This window comes from Canis lupus, chromosome 38 (assembly GCF_011100685.1).
Source record: "Canis lupus familiaris isolate Mischka breed German Shepherd chromosome 38, alternate assembly UU_Cfam_GSD_1.0, whole genome shotgun sequence".
Classification (NCBI taxonomy): domain Eukaryota; kingdom Metazoa; phylum Chordata; class Mammalia; order Carnivora; family Canidae; genus Canis; species Canis lupus.
In genome coordinates, this window is record NC_049259.1 from 15322666 (window position 1) to 15333119 (window position 10454).

At 43.6% G+C, this 10454-nt stretch overlaps 1 long non-coding RNA gene across 1 annotated transcript; it reads right to left on the reverse strand.

Moving 5' to 3' along the window:
- Nucleotides 1-13: 13 nt before the first annotated feature.
- LOC102156579 lies at nt 14-5275 on the reverse strand. The gene is made up of 3 exons (XR_005385715.1): nt 5087-5275; nt 3562-3715; nt 14-2485 (listed from the first exon to the last, which is right to left on the reverse strand). It is a non-coding gene; the product is annotated as an uncharacterized LOC102156579 (long non-coding RNA).
- Nucleotides 5276-10454: the final 5179 nt, after the last annotated feature.

Genomic DNA, 10454 nt, shown 5'->3' on the forward strand with positions numbered 1-10454 from the left:
CTTTAGCCCTAAGGATTGTTTTTCCTCTCTTCATTCCCTCCCCACCCCCAATCCTTACCCTTGTACCACAGCAAACCACATCTTACCTATGTGGAATGCAGAAGAAATGTTTTCCTTTTGATATTAAAAAGTCCTCCCACCAATTAAGTAAACATTGGCCACACCGCAGAGCTGGTATGTTATTGCAAAGCACAGGAGAGCACAAAGCCAGAGTTTTCGCAGAGCTGTGTCAAAAGGAACCTCAGGCTTTGGCCTCACCTCCAGGGAAGAGATGAAAACACGCTATGCACGTGTCAGAATGCCAAGTGCAACCATGTGCGTGCCTTGCTACAGTGTTAGAGGACGTGACTGAACAACAGGCCTGTGGGATTCCCTCTCCTCTTCCCAAACAGGATCCAGGCTGAGATCAAATGCCATGCTCTAGGAGGTTCCTCTCTGGCGACAACAGGCGACACTGGAACCGTGTGGTCCATGGGGCGCCTTCACGGTGCTCGAGGAATTGCAGCACAAAAGGCCGAGAGCCAGACTGTGCCACGGACATCAGCCAAGTACACATCTTTCCCAAATTTCTTAGGGTTGTGACGTTCCGAACCACAACCGTAAAACAGGAAGATGGGACCAGGAACCATTTAAAGGATTCTTTTCAGTGCACCTGCGTTTCGGTATGGGCAATTTGCAATTGTCTAAGATGAAGTTTCAACATTTAGTCGTGCATCATTGAGCTAAGGCCGTCCACTCTGAGGCTTCACAGAGGGAATATGGCATGCTGCTCCTGATCTGTGTTTGATGTGCCTAATGGTAACAGGAGGGCCATTTCAACTCCCCTTCTCCATTTCCGCATCCCTTAGAAGAGATAATTCCAATTCTTCAGTAGAGCATCAAAGAGCACCAAGAAATCATAAGGCTTCCACGTGAAAAGTCTCCCACTGGGATGCCTGCATGGCTCAGTGGTTGACCATCTGTCTTTGGCTCAGGTCACGATCTGGGTTCCTGGGATTGAGTCCTGCATCGGGCTCCCCTCAGGAAGGGCTCTCCCTCGGCCTATGTCTCTGCCCCTCCTGTGTGTCTCTCATGAATAAATAAATAAAATCTTTTAAAAAGATTAAAAAAAGTCCCCCATTGTACCCATAGGGATTCAGTCAGTTATTAATAAAAACACCCCACTGAAGGTTTCCATTTTTGCCTGGGATCTGAGTATGTGGTTACTTTTGTCCACGGCATCCAAGGGCGAGTTAATTTTATTAAGAACATTTTGAGCAAACTAGCATGTCAGAAGTTGACACTACTCTCTCTCCAGTCCCTCTATTCTTGGTAACATGGTTAAATATCGCCTGGCCCCAAAAGCCAGTTGCGCCTTTTTTCAATCTAACAGCCATTCTGTGGATAGCATTTGTTTTCCATTGCTGCCAAGGAGACAATCTGGCTCTCATTTCCTTTGAAGAAGAGCCCGTTCTGATGAGTCAGGTCTACATTGGGAATAATTAGGTCAAATAAATGAGCCCTTCCAGCTGCCTGTGGCATCACTCAACACCCCCATGTTGCAGATAAAGGAGACAGCACTGGAGCAAAAGCAGAGGTTATCTGTTGTGAGTTATACCTACCTCTTGCCCAAGGGATGTTATCAAAACGTACGCAAGGTAATTACGGCTCCTCTCTTTGCATCTGGAAAAGTGAAAACTGATCCATAAAATCGTATGGTGGTCCCACTGCCTTCCCAGCCTGCAGGAGAAGGCTCCTATCCCATGAGGAAATGCAAACCAGCTGGAAGGTCTCAAGACAGCCTTCTGCCTTGTGTCACATTTGCTCCCGTGGTCTCCCAGTCACCTTATCCTGAGCTGTCATGTCCACTGGCAGGAGAGAGAGGAAACTCGGTGAGGTTGGAGGCCTACGCCAGCTCTTGCTAATGTTCTGCTCAAGCTGATACGTGCAGCTCATCATTCAGGCAAGACTCTCAGGTTAATTTACCAGTTTGCTCAACAACGCGTATGCACGGCAGGAGATCCATCTGGGCTCGGATTAGAAATGTGGAGCTGCTACCCCATTTGGGAGCTCCCCCGTCCAGATCTGGGCAGCGGGAAGTGGAGAATGGAGAGAAAAACCTTTACAAGGTAGTCTTTCATCCAAGAGGCTCATTACTCAGGGAAGGTGGGGAGGACTCTTTGTTTCTCCCTCACCTCTCTCTTTTTTTTAACTTTATTAAACCATTTGGAGCTCTCAAAAGTTGCACCACCAAATCCCACCAACCTGGGATTTTGTACCTAACATTGACAAGGGTCATGGACTTCACACGAGGGTTAATGATGCATCTCACCCTACATCAGGCTGACCAGACCAGGTGCTCTTTCCCAGCAGCATGTTCTCACAATTATCCCACCACTACTTGTTAAATCAAAACCACCATCCGAAGCCTCTCGTGCAAGTGGATTATCTTGAGTTGTGGTTGCTTTGTTTCCCCACGGACTTCACTATTTGAGTTATGCCAGTTCTACAAAAAAAAAATGCGAAACTTGCTCCCTTAAAAAATAAGAAGTGAGAGAAATTCAGCTTATGTTGAAGTAATAGGTAGGAACCAAAACACTGCTCCCCAGGCTTTCCTGCCTACAGTGATTGACACATCTCACGCCTACCAGGTGGTATGTGATGCCCGAGGAGAAGCCTGGGAAGGACAGAACGGGACAGCTCTGAGCTTCAAAAATTAGCCCATTTTCAACTGTTCTGGGGCAACAGACTGTCAAAGTCAGTGTATCATAAAATATCTTTCATTCAGTCACTCAATAATCAATCACTGAAGACTGGTGGGTACAAGGCACTTACTTTTGTGTCCCTGCGCCCCTACCCCAGGTGTAAACACCAGCCCTGCTGGCCCTCCATTGTACAGCAGACCCTAAATCCAGGCGGCCTCCCAGATGCCAGAGCGATTTGCAGTGATGGGAGGTGAGGAGGGCTTGTACCAGGACACTCAGTTGAAAGGCAGCAGGGCTGACTCATAATTCAGGTCCTCCGTAGAGTCCCATCATCCTAATTTCCTCCTATATGAAATCTCCAGGTTGAGGCCAGGAGCCCTAACCCCATGCTGCCTGTGGATTCACCCAGGAGAGAGGATCTCATATCCCTAAATGAGGAGGAATTACCTTTTTTTTAATCTCCTTGTAGCCTTGAAACAATCTCACTCACTTGTCTTGCTCTAGTCTAACTTCCTCTCCTGGGATGTGTCTGCAAGGCTCATTACTAAGAAATGCTGGCATCAGCCACATCATAGGCTTGAGACTCCAGCACCTCTGCTTCCATGAGCAAACCTCAGCTGTTGCAGAGTGAAGCTGTATTTCACCTCCCCCAAGAGGCTCGATCTAAGCCATCCACAGACCCCAGAAGCACAGGCAAAGGTGGGGTAAGAAGGGAGGCTCCCTCTCTGGGGCAGGGGAGCGACCGCAGGTCCTTTGCCACCCCAAGGAACACACAGTCGGCTTTGTACTGCCATCCCGGGCCGCAGGTGCAGCACGGTTCATGCATGCACCAAGTGCAGGATGTGCTTTGGGTCAAGGGCGAGAGTGGTGTGCTCACACGTGCAGCCACTGAAGCCTGGGGCTGTGCTCAGTGAGGCGAGGCGAGGGAGTCGGAGTCTAGCAGGGTCCGTTAATCCATCCGAGTGTTGTCTGAGCTGGCTGGACTGGAAACGAATTCACAGCAGGGCGGCCTCATGGTCCCACTGCCTTAACTGGGGTGGAGACCACAAAGACTTTTAATTGCTGGTAATACAAATGGAACAAAACTTTAAAATGTAATTTCCTCCTGTTTCTCCCCTACCCTGTGTCATCTTTAATCTGTGTTGGGGACGATATTGGGTGTATCAAGAGTACAGAGGAGAAGGAAAATCCTGTGATATGAAATATCCTTCAGCAAGAAAAGCAATCGGAGAAGTGACTGTAAATCCACTTCAGCTGTTTGCTCTCTTCTCTTTCTCTCAGATTCCCCCTAGTAAGTAGTAAAAAAGACGATGGCTTTGGAATGCATGTTTTACTGGAATTGGAAGGAGTTTTACCAAAAGAAGTCCAGAACACTCCTTTTGCACCTGAAGAAGGACAAGACCCCCGCCATTGCAGCACCAGATTGGGGGGCGTGGAGCCCTGCTGATGAGATCTTCGCTATTTCCCTATTTGCAGACTCTGAAGCGCCTTGACTTGAAAACTGATGAATAAGTTTTCTTTTGTGGCATAAGAATAGGTGACCTCTTCCCCCTGAATTCCCATCCTGGGGGCCAGGGAAGAGAGCCCGGGATCCCTTCTCTTGGCCTTCACACCGTGGGAAAGAGTATCTAGAGTTTAAAAGCCTGATAAATGCCCTCCAACAGCTTTGAAAATCACTCAGCGTGAGCACTTGCCCCCTGAACAAACATCCACGTTGTATCGCGACAGGCATGCCTGGGGTCTTTGACCCAGTCACAGGCGCAGAGCTGATTCCCTTTGTCAATAGATTCAAGCCACTTGTCTCGCTTCTGAAAACAGTTTCTAAAGAATGATCTGGGGACGTCAGTTTCCTAGGAGAATCCATCACATCTCCCGAACAGATATTTCCAACTCTTGCAAACCATTAGATAAACTTAAAGAACAAATTAGTCCTCACGGCCGGCCTCCTCAGCCTGCCCAGTTCACCACTTAAATCACGCTGCTTTCTCAGTGGATTTGAAGCAAGCTTTCAGATCAGAGCCCTCCAACCAAGAGCCCGAGTACATAACTCATAAGAACAATTGCCCAACAACTGTTTCTTCAATTTCTCACATCTGGTATCTGCTCCCTTGTGAATGGGACACCCACCAACCTGAAGGGTTAGGGTGGGGGTGAGTTAAGTCTCGAAAAGAAAGAGGTGATGGAAGAGCAGTGAGATCAGAACTGTCCCAGGAGGCAAATGTCAGTCAAGGGTTCTGAGACCCTGCACATAGCTATTTCGACTCTGTCTTGATCTTGTCCACATCTCCAGATATATATCCCTGCCACCATAGACACTATAAGCTATGCCGAGCCACGTACAATCAACTGCAAGTAACTTTACAAAAGAGTCTGTTCCTCGACAGAATCAGAACAAAACTTACTTGGATTCAGTTAATATCCCTAAACTGAATTAAGCATCATAACGGCCCAGTATGGTGTGGAAAGCAGACTTCGATGTTAGGTAGGATAGAGTTGCTGTACTTTGCCTCTGCTGCTCATCTGGTAGTGTGGTCAAGGCAGGCTACTCGCTGAGTCTCTGCTTTCTGCTCTGCAAAACTGAAATGATGACACTTAACCTTATATGAGGCAAACAAGAATAAAATGAGAAAAAAAAAGAAATGACAATAGGTCTTTCACACACTTGATACAGCATCATAAATAGCATCTAGTTCCCACTATCTTTTATGTACATACAACCATAACTGGGACCCCATTACTAAACTGGTTCTGACATTTTGACTTGTCTTGGTTTCCTTTATAAGAATTAATGAACAATGCCAGTATCCAGGCCGGTTACCATAATCGTTGTAATATTGATGCACCAAACTAATCACATGGTAAATTATAAGGGCAAGTTATTTCACACAAAAGGGAGAAAGGAATGGCTGGAAAGAGATGAGAAGTAAATTCACAACTTTAGCTACACATTCTCCCAAAGAAAGTTTTACTATATTTTTATGTCATTTTAATGTAGAGTATAATATTATAGAAGAACATTTTATTAAATTATAGAATTTCAGAGTCATTCAGCCCAAATCCTTCACTGATACCTGAATACCATGTGAAATACTTTTTATTTTTAACTTACTCTTCAGAGTACTTTTTTTTAAAGGCTATTAGAGGATTCCCTGAGTAAGCAAGATTGTGGCAACCTAAGAATAAGAGGTTCCAAGTCATGAGGGCAGGTAACTTTAGAGAATCCTCTCAGTTGACATGTTCTGAGCTGTAACTGGATATATGTCCTATAATTTCTCTTGGAAGAGATGAGAGAGAAGAAACTTAAAAATCTAAATGTCATGGCTGCTCCCACATGGGCACAGCCACTGCAGACTGACCATGCAGTCAAAGGCCAAGTCAAAGGCCCATAATCCAATGTGTCTAAGTCTCTTAGGGAAGATGGGCTATTGGTGGTAGATATTGAAAATTGGGCCCCAGGGGCACCTGGGTGGCTCAGTGGTTGAGTATTTGCCTTCCGCTCAGGTCATGATCCTGGAGTCCCGGGATCCCAGTCCCTGACTGTCTCTGCCTCTCTCTGTATGTCTCTTATGAATGAATACATAAATAAATAAATATTTTTTAAAAAGAAAGAACAAGAAAATGGGGCCCCAGCCCTAAACTCCTGAACAGAATCTTTGAAGATGATTCTGAAATTCACATTTTTCATAAATTCTAAATGTCTAACCCTTTGTAATGCAAAAAAACTGATGAGACAAAGCATTATACTCATCACTGAAATCGGCAAAGTAGTTTATGTATTAATGGAGAGAAAGAGGAAAAACAGAAAGCCAGTCATCTTCTTAATGTGCAGATGTGTCATACTGTGTCATTTAAAAAGTGCCCATGTAACTCATCCCCCAATTAGAAATATTACCCTATGCTTCTAAAATGATCTCAAAGTTTAGTCACATTTAAAATAAAAGGGTAGAAGCAGAAAATATTTGCCTCAATATAGCACTCAACACTCAATACTACATTTTTTGTAAGGGTCCAAATATGACGTTTTTTGGAGAAAGAAAAGCCTACTGGGAAAATAATATGGTTTTGTTGGGTCTGAATGCATCTTTCCAGAAAACCAACTATGCTGCATTCAGCCACAGGAGTATAAATTCTTCAGAAAGTTTCTCAGGAGATAATAATGGTGAATAGACTAACTTAAAATCGCAAGCAGAAAAATTTTTTCAGTTTCCAAAAAGAAAAATCAGCACCCTCTTCTAGTTCACTGAGAGATGTAGAAAGTGTGTCATATTTACCAAAGGCTAAGTGATTCCTATTCGTTCTAATGAGAGCTCCTGAGAGCCTAATTTTTAACTTTATCACAAGTTAAAATAAAAAGAATAAAGATATGATAGAAATACAAATTCACACTACCCATGAAATGAAGTTTCCACCGTGGTCCACCATGCCCATTAGACTACATAACCTTATACCTATCAACAGTCCCTTCTACCTTCCTCATTCCTATGTCTTCATCACACCCTTAACAACATGCCATCTGCCTAAAACTGGACTGAGGGGATTGTCATCCTAAAATAATGAGACAAAAGTTAATATGTACAAAGTACTACAGAATCTTTAGAAATTAGAGGTAATATCTACCTGGGACAATCAAAAAAGAGTTCATAAAAATAACATTTTTATCAACAGAGATGACCAAGAAAGGATGTTATGGAAAGAGAGAGAGTATGAGTCAAAACATGAAGATCAAAGATGAGGGACACAATTAAAGGGAGGCCTTGCCTCTCTTGCCACTTTCCCTCCACATATTTTATCAACCCTCATATCTTCTATTAGACTCCTTCAATATCTCTCCAATCTTTGCTTGACATTCAATTCTCTTTATCGTTATTCTAATTTATACACTCAGTATTTTTTCTCCACTTAGACTCCAACCATTTGTTCATCTTTAGATTAATCTATTTACTCCTTAGTTTAAAAGCAGGATTGGCTCCTTCAATGCCTATTGTATAGCCCCCTAAACCCTTACTCTAGCATTTAATGTCCCCAGTCTATCATTCTAGTTTTTGGTCTCAAAGTTTCCCTTAACACAGATACACAGAGGTCAGTGAACAAGTGAAGAAGTCAGGTGACAAGAGAACTGAATCTCAATTAAACAGCCACTTTAACCTTTGAGAGCCCAGTCTCAACAGAATGGTGGGCTATGGATATAGTGATGAGCCAGTGATGAGCCAGTGATGAGCCAGTGATGAGCCACAGTGGATATGGGGGAGGGGGGAAAGAGGCATAAAGGTGAGCGAAAGAGGTAAAAATAACTAGTATAGATAATTCTTTGGGAGCAGTTAGACAATAAAAGTAATATGAATAATAGGATGCTATGCTTGGAGAATCAGGAATGCCAAGGAATGGCTTCTTGGTGGAAGTGGGAGTGGTAGGTGATAATAGTAATAGTAGATGGAGGTGGTGGTGTTACTGTTTGTGGTGGCTGGGATCAGGAGAGAAGAGACTGCATCCCCAGGTTTCCTACCCAAAATCACAGCAAAAATGAGAGGTGCTCACCCGCAACCAGAGAAAAGTGAGGAACAAGTCAAAAGCCCTTACCAAGCCAACAATCTACAAAGAAATCTTAAAAACATTTGTAAGAACCACAGCTTTGAGTAGAAAAATTATTTCAGCATATTTTGGGAGAGGAGGAGGCAATATCAATTAAATATAAACTTATTTATGTATTTGTTTATTCCCCAAACTTGTTCCAGAAAGAATCTAAGGCAGCCGCAAAGTGCTAGGTGCTGGATAAAAGCCACCACATCCTGGAATATGAGCTAAACTCCCTTGGCCACCAGTGCTATAAGACCCGAGCAAATCGTAAACAAAGAGCTCAAAGCACCAAGCTCTTAAACAGAAGGAATAAAACTGAAGGACCATGATGAGAAGGGGCAGGTCCCCCAGGTGTACCTGAGTGCTGAACTGGTTCCCACCACATCAAAAGCAATGGCACAGCCCCTAATTCCAATTGCTGAAACATTTTAACAGCTGGGAATTAAAATAAGCTGTCAGCCAGCTCAAAAAGATTTTTTAATTCAAAATAAATCAGGCTAACAACCTGCAGATGTTTGGAAAGAAAATGTTTGGGTGACTCATTTTCAAAACCCAATTCCCTAACTTTGCCATTTCAGGGTTTCTGAATGACTGCTACCTGCCCTTCGTGTCTAATCATGAGACAAACTGTTATGCTGGCGTTGTCAGATTTAACATTGGTCTAACATGTTGACGATCGTGGATTCCATCTGGTAAACTAGGCTAAAATCAGAACTCAAGAGCAGAGTTGGTCAGATTACTGAACGTGTTACCAAGTCTCTGGATCTCCAGAAATCCTTCCATCTTTAACAGTAGATAGAGATACTCAAAAGTTCTACCCAAAAGTCTTTGTACTTAGGTTTATGCCACATTTGTGCATACATTTCTTACAATGTATTAATTTCTGGGAGGTATTTCTTTGTGCCACATTTCTTAGAAAAAATCGGGATCATCTCAGGATGGGTCGAACGACAGAATAGAAACAAGGAGGGAAAACAAGAAGAAGAGGCTGCAGGAGCAATCAAAAATATCACAGACTCAAGATCAATGGCCAAAGAGAAATCAGCACCTCAGAGTCCCATCTAAGGACAACATGAGAAGTGCACGTGTCAGTGAGCTGCCCATGGAGGAAGAAGAGGAGAGCATCAGCTTTTCCACCTGAGAACCATCTAGGTCAATTCCATTCGGCCTCTTTTAACTGGTAGATATAAAACAAACCACAATAATACAGTACTAAATCTGGTTCTAAAATCTGGGAGCTGTTGGTCATCAAAGCGATGAGATGAAGGTATTAGATTGCTGCCAGTGGGAGGGGAAACTCTTCACCCATTCATACTCAGCAGGTGATTTTGCCCCCCCTCCCAAGGCCTTCCCTTCTCCTTTACCTTCCCAGAAGTTCAGGCTGCTCTAATGTAATGCCATAGATTGGATGGCTGATAAATAACAGAAATTTATTTCTTACAGTTCTGGAGGCAGGGAAGTCTAAGATCAGGGTGCTAGCATGATCAAGTTCTGGTGAGGATCCTCTTCTGGGTTATAGATTGCCGACTTCCCAGGTATCCTCATGTGGGGGAAGGGGCAAGAGAGCCCTCTGGGGTCTCTTCTATAAGGGTACTAATCCCATTCACGGGGGCTCTGCCCTTATCATAACCTAGTCGCCTTACCAAAGTTCCCACTTCCTTATTCTATGACATTAGACATTAGGATTTCAACAAATGAACTCCGGGGACAAATTCAGTCTACAGTACTCTCCTGGCTTCAAGTCGCCAGTGATGGGAACTATCTCTGGCCTCAGTTTCCAACTCTTCTGTACACCCACAGGCATTTGCATGTTCCCCACTGAGGGTCTCACACCCAGCAAGGACAAAATGATCTGCCTCCAAGTCCATCTCCCACTTCATCCTTGAAAGCAAGAGCTATGTCTTGTCATCTTTGTATCCCCAGCACCCAACATGGGGCCTAGCATTTAGTAAGCAGTCAATAGCTATTTGCTGAATTAATCAAGTTCATTAAGGAGAAGATTATTACTTTTAAAGAGAATAAACTGAAAAGTCTCAAACAATGTCTAATAGGTACATTTTCCCAAACTGTTGATCAATCTGCCTTTTAAGACCAGAAGCTGAAAAAATAACAGAATGTCTTTAGAGGTTGTTTGATCAAACAAAAAATGAGAAGGAAGATTTCTTAGAAACACACACTTATTTCAACATTTGGAGC